This window comes from Thermobia domestica, chromosome 5 (genome assembly GCF_964235325.1).
Source record: "Thermobia domestica chromosome 5, izTheDome1.hap1.1, whole genome shotgun sequence".
Lineage (NCBI taxonomy): Eukaryota > Metazoa > Arthropoda > Insecta > Zygentoma > Lepismatidae > Thermobia > Thermobia domestica.
In genome coordinates, this window is record NC_137458.1 from 205,238,812 (window position 1) to 205,254,537 (window position 15,726).

Sequence of the window (15,726 nt, forward strand, 5' to 3'; positions counted from 1 at the left end):
GCTGCATATAAATTAATAATTTATTTTCCTGACAAATTAGACGTGCATTTTCATGTCTGCTATCTAGTACTAAATGATTAGAATGTATTTCTTATTTGTTAAAGGAATGATGTTTTGTAGTCGATGATGTATTAATTTGTTCACTAAAGTATTAGTAGTGATTGCACTAACCCTCGGGAATTTGGTATCCCGGGGCCAATTTATTCGTTTTTTTGACAGTGACTCGTCCCTTTGCATTTGGCACATACCGAAATCTTCCCCTCTTTTTTAAAAAGTGTTTGTTATTTACTTGCTTATTGTTGTTTTCCTTCCGATTTCTATCACCATTTATTCTTTAATTGTTAAAGTTTCGAGGTCTTTCGTTACTGTTCCTAAATTGTGAAGTCTACATAGTATTCTGGGCCACCATAATGATAACATGGCCATTTGACTAGCTAGGTGGGAAGTGTCTGTAGGCTGTTGCGAATGAGGTGATGGGTTTTGAGTTATTTGAGAGATGCTAGTAGAGGGTTGTGTCATTTGCGTGTCGTTCGTTGATTCGATGTGAGGGATGACTGGGGAGTTGAATAATTTTGTATAGAGGGACTGACGGCGATGGTTGCAAAACTTGAGGATTGAGAGTACTTGACACTGAGGAAGGATTTTGCAATTGAGGCCAAATTTCAGGATTTTGTTGCTATTTAAGTGAGGAATTAAAGGATTATATATTGGAGGGTTATGTGATTCGCTTACCTGAGAGGGTACAAAATGTAAAGGTTAGCCGAAGAAAATACGTATAGCTTGAGATAATTCCACATAATCCCGTTTCTTTAGATCGTGGGCCTCCAACGACTGTAAACGTTGTTGCAGCGTTGTTGCTTGGATGGTATTAAAAGACTCCAGTGCAATTTTCTGCAAAAAAAATTCTTTGTAGGAAATGAAAGAAAATGTATTTTCTGTTCTTCTATAACATCTCACATTGTTTGGCGAATCACTCAGTTCACGTAGAAGATAGGCGTCAATAGGTTCATCTTCTATTTGTTACACCAGGGGGATCTGCATTTCAGCTCTACAGGCAGATAGTTTCGAATGACTTAATGCATTAATTTTTGCGTTAACTGTTCATAAGTTTATGTTCCCAATTGGTTTTGATTATGTAATTAAAAAAATAGATCAAGCGCGACAAACTGTAGGTACATAAGCAGAATTTCCTTCTTTTTGTCCGGTCCCCACGACTAGAGAAGTGCAAATTGATCAAAGAGCATAAAGAACCTATCGGGATGCTCCGTAATTCTTCTCGAATATTTGGGTCGTCTCGTCCCAAGTTGCTTTTCCTGCTCTCGTCCTAGGCATATATTTCACCAGTCACCTGTCTCAATTAATACTGCATATCGCAAACCTCTGGTTGCTCACCACCCTGCAATATTTTGTAGACCGATTCCATTTCAAATCGTCCAGGCAAGACACAATTGGTCCCCATCATAGTCTCAGATTTCATATTTTTTTATATGGGATCTACATGCAATATTATTATACCCATATTTTTTTCTTTCTGCTGAAAAAAATTTCTCCAATATACAGCCTTCCAAAATGGCGGCCCTCCTCTCGGCTTGCTCGAAAAACTGAAAAACATGTTAAATTAAAATTTTTATTGTAAAGAAACGAGTGTGCTTAGTAACATATAAAACAATAGTAGGAAGAATATAAAGTAGTATGTTTCGGTGGAAGGGGAAAATTCGTCTGTTGGTCCAATAGAAATCAAGCAATTCACTCCCAATGTTGCCAACTTTGGTGGAAATTTTGCTAACTTAAAACATTTTTATTTCTGTCCTCACGAGCCATATCAACCTCTGCTTCAAACATCGAAGTCTACTCGAAGAGATCTCTTGGAACTGTAAAGGACTTACGTTTATGATAATTACATCCTACGTTATAATATGATGAAAAGCAGAAAATTTCATTAATTTCATGTTTGGCCGCTATTTTCTCAAAAACTCCACCTTTTAAATATCTGAATTTCGTACAACTATTGGAGAAATACCTAAATATTTAATATCCGTTAACCGTTCATGCGGCTGCAGCCCCTAACGTTCGCAATTAATTACTGAAATTTTTATTTTTGTACTTGGAATGTAAATATTTCCTATCGGCATTTAGGTCCTGGACACAAGGCGATTTGAAAGGAAGTACGAAAATTTTGAGAGTTGAAGCTACTATAAACATGACTGGAATTCCGCTTCATTTTCGAGTTACAGGGTTTCCAACTCGGCACCCAAAATCGGCTCGCGACAATTGAAAATAAAATATATATATTTCACATTAAATCAGAAACTATGCGTTAAAGTTATGATAAAATTCAAAAAGTTGATTTGTACCAATATGATGAGTTTTACGTGCGTTGCAATTCGGTTGGCAGTGTTGCCAACTGGGTAGAACTTTTATTTGTTCCCAAATGACACTACGAGGTTTTTATTTGATATTTGGCATTCATTAATGATGGTAAACATCACATGAAACAAAATTTCCTGTGAAATTTACCACAAATATTCATTTCCCGATTATACACACAGTATCAGTATTAAAAGTACCGTGCAAAATCATTATAAAATTTTATTCTTACAAAAAGACATTTATAAATTTGCGATAATCATTTTGAACATGAGTGTACATATCACAACAAGAATTATAACTCTACGGGGCTCCATTGTAGGCCGGGATCTGAAGGGATTGAGCATGCATGGATAGCCTAACGCAATTTTATTTCTGATTATTGTTATAGGCACTATAATGTTCGTGAAAACCGATGTCGTCGCCCTCCAGCGTGGTCGACAACTTGGGAAGGGGGAAAAAGGGGTAGGCCGCAGAAAATCCTAGACCTTCACGTAGGCGGTCCTTGTATCCCTCATAATTGTCACAGGGGCATGACCCATACCTCGTTCGAAAGCTTATAGAACACAAATTCCGACGAGGTAACTTCTGTGCCCCCAATGTCCAACACGTAAAAGAAGAAGAAAATAAAAAATAAGAAGAAAAACTAATTTTTATAAAATTTGTGGGACGCTGGCAACATGGTTGTTTGTCGTACGCAGGAAGAAAATAATCTCACTTGTACGCCATACATAGGCAACAATCATATAACAAAATGAAGGGCGTAGATACATAGCAAGAGAGAGAAAATTTCGGAACTTCCTACCTCCGATGGTCACTCTATACATATTTTTCGTTGGACTGTAGTCACGTTGTCAGACCTAGCGACGCCCCTAATTGTCACAGGAACATGAACTATACCTCTTTGAAAAGCACAAGGGACACCGATTTCAGGGAGGTAACTTTCGTGCCCCCCTACGTAAGACAAACAACAGTGTTGCCAGAGTTCCACAAATTTAAAATTGTTTTTATTTTTTAATTTTCGTCTTCTTCTTTTACAGGTTGGACATAGGGACACAAAAGTTACCTAGTTGGAATCTGTGTTCTCTAAGCTTTCCAACGAGGTATTTTCCTGGTCCTGTGACTAATAGGGGCGCGCTAGGGCTGCCAGACAACGTGAAGGTAGACGACAAATATACAAGGGGAGTGGAGAGTAGAACGAGCTTCCGAATTTTTATCTCCCTTGATATTGCACCTACGCCCTTCATTGTTTTCATAGGACTGTTCCCAATGTCTGACGTACATATGAGATTTGTTTCCCTGCGTACGACAAATAACAGTGTTGCCAGCGTTCCTCAAACTTCAAATATGTGGCTTTCTTTTGTAAGAAAATATACACTTGAGAAATGGGGAAATTCAATACTCCCCATTTACCCCTCGTAAGCCCAATGACCAAATACAGTGTATCACTAGTTTGAATATTGATTTATTTAATTGATACCAAATTTCTATGATTGTAGCTCCTTTGAGGTAAGTTTAAAGACAATTTGAGTTTGGTATGGATAACATTTTTTGAAATGCATCTTTTATTGTAAAGCCATTATCATATTGTTACTACATGTAACTGAAATGAAAATATATTAGTATTAAACAGCTTTATTTACATTTACCTTCATTTGTTGAATATTTGTGTTCCTGATGTTAATCCAGCAAATTTCCATTGTCTGGTAATTTCGAAAACGAAAACGATAGTGACCTAAAACATGAAGATCAATTAATAAGAACGTATGAAAACCTGAAAACTAACCAGAATGAAGCAGACACAAGTATTTTTCTTCATGTGTTTGATTGAGTTAGAAACAAAGGAAGTGTAACCCTAATAATTCACAGCGCAAACACGGGTGTGTTCGTGGTAGCCATGTCATACTGGCATGATTTGAAAGACGTCGGTTGCCGAAGTGTGTGGTTATGTTGGACGCTGGTGTTGGAGAAAGGAAAAGAGGTTTAGGATGTCATATAGCTTCAGAAGCACTTGGAATAAAATTTTCCTAAACTTTACCAGCTCTTCATGACTTTACAGGCTGTGACTCGACGGGCAAAGTAGGAAACAAACACTATACTTTCAGTTTAGCAAGAAAATCTGATTCTGTTTTACATGTGCTACAGTTGTTACAGCAACAAAACCTGAATGATACTCAGCTTCACCAACTAGAACTTGTCTATTTAAAGATTGTTAAGAAAACCGGAAACTCTTGTGATGAAAGTAAATACTTTAACTTCCTGCAATCCCCATCAGGAGTTAATGACATTGTTTGTTTATCGTTCACCTCCATCTCTTTCCGACAACATGTACTGAGATGCACTGCTAAACTGTACTATTGGAATAACTCCACGATTCCGTTTGCAGAGCCTTTAGATTTAACCAAGTTTGTTTTTTTCTTAGATGACAATGAAACCATACGTCCACTTCTGATGACAGAGCCTGCCATACCATATATCTTAATTCCACCTTGCACATGCAAAATCAACCTGCAAAACACTGTCTTGCAGATGTTTTGTAAGAAAGTCGTCTTGGTGCAGTTAATGTGCTTGTAAGGACAATCGCAAAAATCCTGTGACAAAATATTACTGCAAAGAAGCCGATAGTGACTAAGTAAATTATACCCAATTGCAATAATTAAGAACAAACCATTAGTATTAGATTTATCTTTTTAATTGATATTCAAAATTTAACGAAACAGTTACCATACTTAAGCCTCAAGTGATTCATGTTTAGTTAAAAAAGTGGAAATTTTGAAAATCAAGAACAGTTCGTTTGTGAAATGAAGAAGTATTATTAAACAACACGTGAAGATGTGGACGTTATTTGTCATTGGAAATTGGCTGGATTAACATCAGGAACACAAATGTTCAACAAATGAAGGTAAGTGCAAATAAAATTGTTGTAATGCTAATATTATATTTTTATTTCAGTTACATTTATTAACAATATGATAATGATTTTACAACAAAAGATGCATTTCAAAAAATGTTATCCATAATACCAAACTCAAATTATCTTTAAACTTATCTCAAAGGAGCTACAATCATAAAAATTGGTATCAATATAAATAAATGAATGTATGTACGAGGTAAGCAAGAAAGTTCTGTGCTTTGTAATCCACCACCTACGAACATCGATGTCACCTAAGACGTACCTGGAAGATCAAAAAGAGTCCCCATTAGCATCGACGACCTTCTGCCAACGTTCTGGAAGGCCACGGATTCCATCGCGGTAGAACATATTGGGCCGTGAAGCGAAGAAGGTATCAAGTGAATTTTCCACCTCTAATAGGGATTTGAACTGGAGTCCTCTAAGATGATTGTCCAGGGAATGAAACAGGTAATAATCGGACGGTGTAATGTTCGGTGAGTATGGCGGATGCAATAGTATTTCCCATCTAGGGCGCAGAATGGTGTCCCGGGTCATCCTACCCTCGTGCGGCTTAGCGATGACTATAACAGGAGGACCCCTTTCCGATTGAGAAGTGCTGGCTCCAGAGTTTTGAGTTTTTCTTGAACACGGCTCATCTGCTGACAGTACACAATTGCATTGGTGCTCTGACCAGCTGGTAGCAATTCCTGATGCACAATGCCGCTAGTAGTCCACCAAACACACAGGAGGACTTTCTTCTTGTGCAATGCTGGTATCAACTGTTTTGGAACCGGTTCATGGGATGCTAACCAATGATGACGGTGCATTGGAGCTTCGTACAAAACCCACTTCTCATCATATGTCAACATCTTGTCCAGAAAAGGCTCCTTCCTCAGACGAGAAGCAAACAAACACAGGTGTCTGCTCGCGTAGCCTTCTGGTCCCGAGTCAAATCATGTGAGACCCATCGACCCAACTAGTAGTGCTTCCTAAGTTGAAGGAAATGCTGCCGAATGGTTTCTCCACCCACACTGAATAGTAGTCTCAGTTTCTCACATGTTTGGCTATTGTTCGACTCAATTGCTGTCTGAAGATCTAAATTTTGTACATGTGTTGGTCTTCCAGCACGTGGTGCGTCTTCGAGTGTTTCATCAGCGTCCTTAAACATATTAAACCACCTCTGCAGTGTCCGCGTAGTCACGACACCCTCAGCAAAGATGTGGCATGTCTTCCGCCCCGCTGCAGCGGCGTTTGACCCCAGATCGAACTCTACAGCATACTGCCTTTATGACGCACTGTGAAGGTCCCATGTTCACCCTGTCCTTACGGAAGTTCACGGTGTAACTGAACTGCCACAATCAGGTAGTATGTTGGATATACCCATACTAAAACTGACCTTCGCCTTATCTCCATTAGCTTCAACTCATGGCGTCAGATCCAATGGAACACAGGCCTTCACAAGTGACAGAACTTTCTTGGTTACCGTTATACTAACTAGTGATAGCCTGTATTTGGTCATTTGCCATACGACGGGTAAATGGGGGGTATTGAATTTCCCCATTTCTCAAGTGTATATTTTCTTAGTATAAAATAAAGCCACATATTTGAACTTTGAGGAACGCTGGCAACACTGTTATTTGTCGTACGCAGGGAAAGAAATCTCACAGGTACGCCAGACATTGGGAACAGTCATATAAAAACAATGAAGGGCGTAGGTGCAATATCAAAGGAGATAAAAATTCGGAAGCTCGTTCCACTCTCCACTCCCCTTGTATATTTGTCGTCTACCTTCACGTTGTCTGGCAGCCCTAGCGCGCCCCTATTAGTCACAGGACCAGGAAAAATACCTCGTTGGAAAGCTTATAGAACACAGATTCCAACTAGGTAACTTTTGTGTCCCTATGTCCAACCTGTAAAAGAAGAAGACGAAAATTAAAAAATAAAAACAATTTTAAGTTTGTGGAACTCTGGCAACAGTGTTGTTTGTCTTACGTAGGGGGGCACGAAAGTTACCTCCCTGAAATCGGTGTCCCTTGTGCTTTTCAAAGAGGTATAGTTCATGTTCCTGTGACAATTAGGGGCGTCGCTAGGGCTGACAACGTGAAGACAGTCCATCGAAAAATATGTACAGAGTGACCATCGGAGGTAGGAAGTTCCGAAATTTTCTCTCTTGTTATTGATTCTACGCCCTTCATTTTGTTATATGATCGTTGCCTATGTATGGCGTACATGTGAGATTATTTTCTTCCTGCGTACGACAAACAACCATGTTGCCAGCGTCCCACAAATTTTACAAAAATTAGTTTTTCTTCCTAATTTTTTATTTTCTTCTTCTTCTTTTACGTGTTGGGCACTGGGGACACAAAAGTTACCTCGTCGGAATTTGTGTTCTATAAGCTTTCGAACGAGGTATGGGTCATGCCCCTGTGAGAATTAGGAGGGATACAAGGACCGCCTACGTGAAGGTCTACGATTTTCTGCGCCCGTCTACGTACTACGAAAAACCCTAAAAAATTGCTTATCTTAGAAGCTGGAAACATTTCGTATCAAGGATGTAGTTTCTTTCCTAATATAGATCTTAGTTAGTAGAAACACTCACAATTTCCCTTTGATCAATTCAGGAAAATCAATCAAGAGTAATTTTTCCCGACTAGAAGTAATCTACTGTTGGTTTTGATTCATTATTATATTTTTTCTTTTAACACGTTTGCTATCTCCTTTTCATAAATTCTTTTTTTTTTTTTTTTTCGTCATATACTAATCACTTGGGAATTGCTCATTTAGTAACACTGCACTAACACCAATAATTAAGTATGTTTCGTTAACGCGGTACCTTGGATCGTTAATCCAATTGACGTATTAAACAGGTTGATTCCCAATTCATTATCACACCTGCATTAATATAAACTTACCACATAATGCCCTAATGGCGTTCATCACGCACATTCAATTACACCATTACTTTGGTTGACATGTAAACCATATTAGTGCGAATGAGCACCTTTTTTTTTTTTTTACACTGGTTACATTTTCCTTCAACTGTACAGTCTGTAGCAAAAAACTTGCAACATGAGCATCTAAGTTTATTGTGAAACTACGCCTAACAGCTCAGGTAATCAACGTCTAAGTGGCACGAATCACGCCAGGAGAAACCTCAGCGTCCTCCCCTGCACATTTATTTTGGAGCAAAAGTCGTTTCACAATAAAATTAACATTAAATGCTCATGTTGCAAGTTTTTTGCTGCGGACTGTACATCGCCAACGCATTGCATTATGTATATCATATAGTTCCCCCAATGTTTTGGGTTGTCATGTAAACCACATTAGTGCAATTGTCTAATTTTAATTATTTGTTAGGGTATTAGTATTAACAGTTGGGTCCTTTAGTTCAGCTGGCTTCCTCTCCTTACATCACCTTTAGTTCACCTTTTCTTTTTTATCCTTCTCTATTCCTATTCCATGCTAGCTAGGAAAGAAAGCTGCGCTTCCGCATTTTTCGTTTTGTGTTTAGTAACGTAAAAATAAAAATGATAAACTACTTTCTTGTTCTTAACTTCGTTTCTTTCCTTTCCTTTTTAGAGCTGTATACCGCAATCACCACGTATTGAAAACTATAAATATTTGTATACTTATTTAGGAAAGATTAAATAGAATATGAAGAAGGATAACACATTTTCTTCCTTTTTAAAATACAAAAGAAAAGAAAAATGCAAGAGGTTCCCTTCATTACGTTTGCACTTCCGTTCCTCTTGTCTTTGCCTTTCATCGTTTCTTTCAAAAAGGAAAAGAGAAGAGAAATTGTAATAGAAGAGAAGAATGGCATTTCAAACAAAAGCTAAAGATTTTTCTTTCTGCTTTTTGTAATAAAATGGAAAAAAGGAAGAGGACGAAGGATAGAGAAGCATTTTCCTTTCCTGTATCACGTTTCTTCAGTTTTTCTATCCCTTTTTCTTTTTTTCTCCATTATCATTTTTTTCATCTCTGTTTTCTAATATTTTATCCTTTTTCTCTTAATTTATTTACTTATTCTTTTTTCTTTCATTTGAAAGATGATCATCATCTTCCTGCTTGCTTTTTCACTTTTTCAGTTAAAAAAAGAAAATTGAAGAAATAATTCTTTCTTTCTTTTTCTCATTTTCAGAAGAGAGAAAACAGTGTGAAAGAGAATTTGCAAGAAAAAGACAGATAGATAGAAGAAACAAGAAATTCTTTCCTTTTTCGCCCCCTTTCGGCTTTCTTGTATCACTTTTAGTTTCAGAAAAAGATTATTTTTGTCTCACTGTTAGAAAACTTCTTAAGAGAAAGAAAAGAAAACCTTTCTGTTTCTTTGCATTTTATTTTTCTTTTAACACCAATGTTTTCGTTCTCTCTCTCTCTCTCTCTCTCTCTCTCTCGCTCTCGCTCTGTCTGTTTTTCTTTTATAAAGAAAAATGAAACAGAAAAGATAGAAAAATATGAGCAAGAAAAGACATGTACCTTTTCCTTTCTTCTTCCTTTTTGGGACAAAGAATCAACAAAATATTGGAAAAACTGGGAAGGGGGGAAAGGAAAATAAGTTTTTTTTTTTTTTTTTTACGAGAAAGAAAACAGGGGGAGAAAGATGGACTAAATAAATAAAATTTGATTGGAGGGATTAAGTACTTTTCTTTCATTTTCTTCATTTTTTCTTCTTTTATATATAGAGGGAAATGGAAGAAATAATACTCAAATAAAATGCCAGATAAAAAGGGGAAAAATAAGAAGCAAATGAAAAGTTAGGAGAAATGAGGAAAAGAAAAAGTGTTTTCATTTTTTTTCACGTTTTTATCCCTACTTCTTTTCCATCATCTTCTTAAATACTTTTTCCCATTTTCTTCAAGTATTTTCCCTTCTTCACAAGAAAGAAAATGCAGAACGAAGACAGAAAGAGAAAAATTATATGGAGAAGTAAAGAAACAGAAGAGAATTTTTCTTTTTGTTGGATGAAAGAAACAATTTCTTGAAAAATTCTGTTTTGAGGATTTCTCTCTTTCTCTGTCTCTCTTTTTTTTTAAGTTTAACATCCATTTATGTATTAAGGCTAAGGGAGACGATAATGGTAGAATAAAGAAAGTGAAAATAAACGGGAGAAGCCTGAGTACACTCACTCACACGGTGTTTGTTCACGACAAAGCACACCTGGCTGGAACGGGGATTCAACCAAGAACTCTACGTAGCAGAGGTGAGGGCTCTACAACTGAACCAGTGTGGTTTATTTTTCTTCTTTCTGTCAAGTCCAGAAAAATAAGAACAAAGAAAAAATTGTTTTCCTTTTTTGATTATCTTTTCTGTCGAAAATTTCCATTTTTCTTTGTTCTTTTCATTGCGTATCTCTAACTTCTTTTGCTTGTATCAAGTTTTCGATGCTTGGATCAGTAAATAATATTCAAATTCGAACTTACTGATTCGTATTTCTGTCTTCGATAGGATGAAGCAGTATGGGATGAAGTCTATTTTTTACAAGTGTTCCCTGAAGCATTCTAGTACGTTGGTACTCTTCTATTTAGAGTCGAACGTACATTTCGTTCACAATAAAGGCACATGCGCTAGCCACATTTCACTCTTTCTTTTTTCTACTTCTCCATTTTAACCAAATGACGGAAACGTTCGGACGGACACACAAACGTTCGATTCCTAGCTGGAGCTCATGTGATTCGAATCCCACATTCAGTTGTAGATCAACGTCCCATATAGCGTCGCTGCTGAACGGGACACAAGACTCCAACTCAGCCAACCAACAACGAATACAGAAACCAGAGTACATGTATAAAATGCCCAAGGGTAAGGGGAAAAAGAAGGAATGTCACAAAATTGCATTTTCGAGAAAACGGCATTTTAATATTGAAAACAGCGTAAAAAGAATAGGGATAGTCAAACTTTTTGCCCCTTTTTACATGGATATTTTTACATCTATGCAGCATGGCATATACAGTCAGATAGTACCAAGAGTCACCAACAGATAGGACAAAGCACCTGAAGAAGCATGCACATGGACATTCCTTGTTTTTCCCCTTACCCTTCATTTGTATTCCTCTATGTTCAAAATGTCATGTCATGAATGTAGTATTATTACCAATTTAACGCCTATTCCATCTCAAGACAGGCAGAGGGTGCCCAATGATTCTCTCAGATTTTCATGAAATTTAAATACTAGGTACAAATATAAGGGACCCATATTTTTGCGTTTTACTCAAAAAAATTTTTTGACCAAGTTATGCCCACTTGAAATTTTGGGTCAAATCTCCCGCGCTTTTGGGATCAAAATTTTTAAATACATGTATCTCAAGAACTGTTCAAGTTCTGTTTTGTTCCTTTGAAAGCTCTACAAAATGAGACTAGATTCAGCTCTGTAAGTTATATACGTACTGAGATATTATTGCTAAAAGGAAAAAATAGACCCATTTTTTGGGTCAATATATCTTTAAAAAAAAAATCATATTTTCAGGATTGATTCAACAAGATTCCAACATGTTTCTGTATAAATTTCAGTGAGTAAATGCTTGGTTCAGATGTTAGAGCACATTTATTAATTGTGGTTATGCCGGAGAAATTATACATATTTCGTTCTTCAGATCTACCACAAATTAGCTCTGTACATGAAAGCGTTTTGAATGTCAGATTCTTCTTCTTGTGTTATACCGTGAAGTCTTCCTGACTGTCCTAAAGGATGTGGTGGTGACAGAATCTTGAGAATATTTTCCACTGGTATTGCACACTCATGAGCCCGCTGTTTTTTCCCCTCTGGAAACGTATAGCCTTTGGCCGGTCCATGGGTCATCATGAAATGCACAAGCACTTCCTGAAGTTCAAAATAAACTTGTTTAGCCTTTGCAACCCACTAATTATCATCATAAATCACAGCCAAAAATGAGCCAACTTTGATGTATTGAATTTTACATGAAACAACACTTGGCATATATGTTGTAACTACATAAATTTCGTCTTTCTCATGTTCTGCTGTGCGTGCAGTGTACACTTTTTTGTCACATACATACCACAAAAGACTCTTCTGTATGTTTTTTACATCCCGTACACTGGTCCACTGAGCAATTTTTTCATCACGAAATTTTTGAACTTCTGTGGATGCAAGATGGATAATGGTGATGGCTTTCGTATATGTTGCAACAGTGGCAGCAAATTCTGTTGCATTTTGAATGCACTCCAAATGCTCTGATGTCAGGTTGTGCTTCGTTGCAACATGCTTTACTGTTCAGCTTATTCCATCACAAGCAGATTTTCCGTGACCTGTTGCTGAATATAGCCATTTTTTTATTTTCGAAGTTTAAGTTTGTGAGTTCATGAAATTGATAACAATTTTTAACATGGCTCGCTGCCCATTCGATATCATTGTGAAAGTTTTAATGTCAGCTAAATTTTCAGTGCAGGAGATGATCTTTGTTGGCAGTAAAGCGTGTGCCGAATCATGGGTAAGGTCATCACGAACAACTACATAACTTCTAGTGTTGTTGGCACAGTAAGAAACTCCTGTAAATATGGTGACCTGGTCATTTATCCAATGATAGCTTTGAATCTCATCTTTCATTATGACCGTCCAATTTTCAGCGTCCAATGGAGCACCAGATGATGAGAGTCTTTTATAACTACCATCTTCTCTGTGGCTATGGCTTTTCTTTGTACTTCTTCAGTGAAAACATGTACTTCTGTTGACTTCTTCACTAGATTTCCTGTTTCCCACACTGCAAATGAAATTTCTTCATCACCTTCTTTTCCACTAATCCAAGAGACTCTGAATTGATTTCTTCCTTTCCCGGACGTGGAGAGGAACACAACACCAGATTTTGCAACTGTTGCCTGATTCCAGTTTTGTCGTTAGATAGCGATGTGCTGAAACTTTTTAACGCTGCACAACAGAGTCCAAAGTTTGCACAGTATATGCAAACGCATACTTCTCTTGGTGGATGGAGAATAACCCATTTCGGGCGAAGTGTGTAAAACTTTGACACGCCAATTTTTACATGCGGATGGTCTTCTGTGAACTTGTGGTAAATTTCTTTAATTGTTCTTGTTAAGAAGCGCTTAACTTTTTGAATACGCTCACCATTTTTTATCACTGTTACAACGTCCTTAGCATTGGGGCTCTGAAGAGAGCAATCAACATCACCACTAAGGTAATAACTTTTTGCAAGTGTCACAGTTTCTGGAGGTAATGGGTGACCTAAATACGGATCAGGAATATGGTATACTCCATGCATTCGTTGTATTCTTCTGGATCTGTCTATTAAGTGCTTTGTCACGTGGGGAAACCGGGACAGCAATTCCGTCTTCGTTATTTTGTTGGGTACAATTGTCATCAATCGTACTTTTTCCTTGTAAGAGCGCATCCTTCAAAGACAGCATTTATCTTCTTATGCCACTGTTCGCAGTTAACACTACACGCTGAGCACTTAAATTTTGTTCATGAACAGGGACATCATAAATTTCAGCCAACTTAGAGTTTGTTTTTGCTTCAAATTCTGTTACCAGTTGCTTTCGTTTTCTGGTCACATAAGCTCCTCTTCTTTCAGGCTTTACAGCAGTAGGTGCCCTCAGTGGTGTTACATTCATTTCAAGGCTGGAAATGGTCGTGTTCATAGTTTGCATCACTTCTTCAGTTTCGTTAAATGTTGTGTCCTCATCAAGTACATTGAATTCAGGATAACTTTCTTCCGTAAAAATATTTGCTGTGCTTACACTTACATAGGAAACATACTCTGTTTGTTTGGAGATGCCAGAACTCACTTCAAACATGTTGGAATGCCGGCGATAAGAGTTGAAACAAACCAAAGTCTCACTGGATATATCATCATGTTTAAATAAGTTTTTCAATAAAGGACATACCTTCCAATTTCACAAATCTACATGTTGTGCTTTTGTACACTACATTTTTATGTTTATGTTGAAAACTGGGCACTTATACCTTTCACCAGAAAACACAGATTTTCCACCCCTTTTCCCCATAACTTTTAGAATGATGTGCACAGAACTTTACCGAAATGATACAAAAATACCAGTAAGTGTTCAACCCTCAGTACACAACCCTTAACATACATTCCAATTTCCAGCTGAGTTTATAAAATTGAATGAAGCACGTCTTCTGATTGGCTTGGAGTTGCGACTTTTGAGCCACATTTCGAAATGCTCTCATTTGAAGAAGAAATAAGACGAGTTTATTATTATGACATCATCCTGAAACATAAATAATAAAATAAAATTAATTTGTATGTAGATAATTGTTAAGGACTAACAAAGATAATTTGTTATATTTGTTGTATATTAACGATTATAATAGTGCAGTTCCTCCAAAAATTTCATGATAAGAATATTGCTTGCACATCTCAGTTCAATTCACTGCAAAATAGTAGTACTCTTTACCACGGATAACGTAAGCTAATTTTACCTTACGTGAAGTCAGTAATACCTAGGTACATAAATAAAATAAAACCATTCTGCTCTGTGACTGCTCAGATTCTCGAGAAAATTGAACAGTGTTGTATAACCAAGGCGGTAACATCTGAACCAAGCATTTACTCTCTCTGAAGTTTATTCAGAAGCATGTTGAGATCTTGTTGAATCTATCCTGAAAATATGTATTTTTAAGGGTGGGGTTTTTGAGATATACTGACCCAAAAATGAATCTTTTTTTTTTTTGACCCAAAAATGAATCTTTTTTTTTTTTTCTTTCAGCAATAATAGCTCAGTACGTATATAACTTACAGAGTTGAATTTAGTCTCATTTTGTAGAGCTTTCAGAGGAACAAAACAATGAAAATATCTTGAACAGTTCTTGAGACACATGCATTTAAAGATTTTGACCGCAAAAGCGCGCGAGATTTGATCTAAAATTTCAAGTGGGCATAACTTGGTTTAAAAAAAAAGTAAAACGTAAAAATATGGGTCCCTTATTTTTGTACCTAGTATAACATATTTAAATTTCATGAAAATCTGAGAGAATCACTGGACAGATTTTTTTAAAATTTGAGTTGAAATGGACTAGGCCGTAAGGTACTTTGGATGTGGATTTCCCCGTCTGTCAAAGTTGCGTTGTTACTGTTGGATTGGCTTCGAAATTTTTTGTTTGTGGGTACTATATCTTCCCCTAATTCGCAACATTGAATACTAAATCTGGTACTTTAAGTTTGTATTTAATTTATGGATTTGGAATATATAATAAACTGATGTAGTGCCATTTGAAAAAAGTAAGGCTTTATATTGAGTTGGCAATACTTTTATCTGGTAGTAATACAGAGTATGTCGAACTATGTCCTGCGATTGATACTTGCTTCGTTTTCACTCATCGATTTTTGTATATTAATTTAGAAGTTACAAGGGCGTTTGAAGATAACATATGGTTCACCTTCCATATGTATGTATGAATAAATAAAGAAACAAATGTTTTCAGTTTTCTTTAGCGAACACTGGAATATTATTTATTTATTGATTAAATATGT

At 36.8% G+C, this 15,726-nt stretch overlaps 1 protein-coding gene across 2 annotated transcripts in view; it reads left to right on the top strand.

Annotated features, from left to right (window-relative positions):
* The window catches only part of LOC145686362 (alpha-2-macroglobulin receptor-associated protein), a 102,242-nt gene that overhangs the window by 34,192 nt on the left and 52,324 nt on the right, over window positions 1-15,726 (top strand). The gene's annotated exons all lie outside the window — the stretch shown is intronic.